The sequence below is a fragment of the Schistocerca gregaria genome, unplaced genomic scaffold (assembly GCF_023897955.1).
Source record: "Schistocerca gregaria isolate iqSchGreg1 unplaced genomic scaffold, iqSchGreg1.2 ptg000514l, whole genome shotgun sequence".
Lineage (NCBI taxonomy): Eukaryota > Metazoa > Arthropoda > Insecta > Orthoptera > Acrididae > Schistocerca > Schistocerca gregaria.
Window position 1 is genome coordinate 350,145 of NW_026061915.1, and position 2,256 is coordinate 352,400.

Below are 2,256 nucleotides of genomic sequence, written 5' to 3' on the forward strand. Positions count from 1 at the left end.
AGGAGGACTAGCAGCCGAGTTGCACGGGAGAATGTGAAAAGTGTTCATATGTAGTAAAAACCTGAGAAATAGGTCCGTTTTCGTCATTTGTTATCGAATCGCCTTAAAGCCAGATCGCCACATTGGCCGCTCTTCTCTCTGAAACGGTTGTACTTATCGATTGCAAAGCTATGTCGCGTGCTGTGGTATGCGGAGACACTAAAAGCACCATAGTAGAACACAGATGAAGCTTCTAAGTTGATGTTATAGCCAGTAAGAAGTAGTACAATTCAAGTTTTAGGTATCGATTATTGACGTTTTAGCTGGCTTTGGTGTCTTGGACATGAGCTAGGACCTTATGATTCTGCATGAAAGGAGGACTAGCAGCCGAGTTGCACGGGAGAATGAGAAAAGTGTTCATATGTAGTAAAAACCTGAGAAATCCGTCCGCTTTCGTCATTTGTTATCGAATCTACTTAAAGCCAGATCGTCACATTGGCCGCTCTTCTCTCTGAAACGGTTGTACTTATCGTGTACAAAGCTATGTCGCGTGCTGCGATATGCGGAGACACTAAAAGCACCATAGTAGAACACAGATGAAGCTTCTAAGTTGATGTAATAGCCAGTAAGAAGTAATCCAATTCAAGTTTTATGTATCGATTATTGACTTTTTAGCTGGCTTCGGTGCGTTGGACATGAGCTAGGACCTTAAGATTCTGCATGAAAGGAGGACTAGCAGCCGAGTTGCACGGGAGAATGAGAAAAGTGTTCATATGTAGTAAAAACCTGAGAAATCCGTCCGCTTTCGTCATTTGTTATCGAATCGACTTAAAGCCAGATCGTCACATTGGCCGCTCTTCTCTCTGAAACGGTTGTACTTATCGTCTACAAAGCTATGTCGCGTGCTGCGATATGCGGAGACACTAAAAGCACCATAGTAGAACACAGATGAAGCTTCTAAGTTGATGTAATAGCCAGTAAGAAGTAGTACAATTGAAGTTTTAGGTATCGATTATTGACTTTTTAGCTGGCTTTGGTGCCTTGGACATGAGCTAGGACCTTAAGATTCTGCATGAAAGAAGGACTAGCAGCCGAGTTGCACGGGAAATGTGAAAAGTATTCAAATGTAGTAAAAACCTGAGAAATACGTCCGTTTTCGTCATTTGTTATCGAATCGACTTAAAGCCAGATCGTCATATTGGCCGCTTTTCTCTCTGAAACGGTTGTACTTATCGTCTGCAAAGCTATGTCGCGTGCTGCGGTATGCGGAGACACTAAAAGCACCATACTAGAACACAGATGAAGCTTCTAAGTTGATGTAATACCCAGTAACACGTAGTACAATTCAAGTTTTAGGTATCGATTATTGACTTTTTAGCTGGCTTTGGTGCCTTGGACATGAGCTAGGTCCTTAACATTCTGCATGAAAGGAGGACTAGCAGCCGAGTTGCACGGGAGAATGTGAAAAGTGTTCATATGTAGTAAAAACCTAAGAAATCCGTCCGTTTTCGTCATTTGTTATCGAATCGACTTAAAGCCAGATCGTCACATTGGCCGCTCTCCTCTCTGAATCGGTTGTACTTATCGTCTGCAAAGCTATGTCACGTGCAGCGGTATGCGGAGACACTAAAATCACCACAGTAGAACACAGATGAAGCTTCTAAGTTGATGTAATATCCAGTAAGAAGTAGTACAATTCAAATTTTAGGTATCGATTATTGTCATTTTAGCTGGCTTTGGTGCCTTGGACATGAGCTAGGACCTTAAGATTCTGCATGAAAGGAGGACTAGCAGCCGAGTTGCACGCGAGAATGTGAAAAGTGTTCATATGTAGTAAAAACCTGAGAAATCCGTCCGTTTTCGTCATTTGTTTTCGAATCGACTTAAAGCCAGATCGTCACATTGGCCGCTCTTCTCTCTGAAACGGTTGTACTTATCGTCTGCAAAGCTATGTCGCGTGCTGCGGTATGCTGAGACACTAAAAGCACCATAGTGTAACACAGATCAAGCTTCTAAGTTGATGTAATAGCCAGTAAGAAGTGGTACAATTCAAGTTTTAGGTATTGAATATTGATCTTTAGCTGGCTTTGGTGCCTTGGACATGAGCTAGGACCTTAAGATTCAGCATGGAAGGAGGACTAGCATCCGAGTTGCACGGGAGAAAGTGTAAAGTGTTCATATGTAGTAAAAACCTGTGAAATCCGTCAGTTTTCGTCATTTGTTATCGAATCGACTTAAAGCCAGATCGTCACATTGGCCGCTCTTCTCTCTGAAACG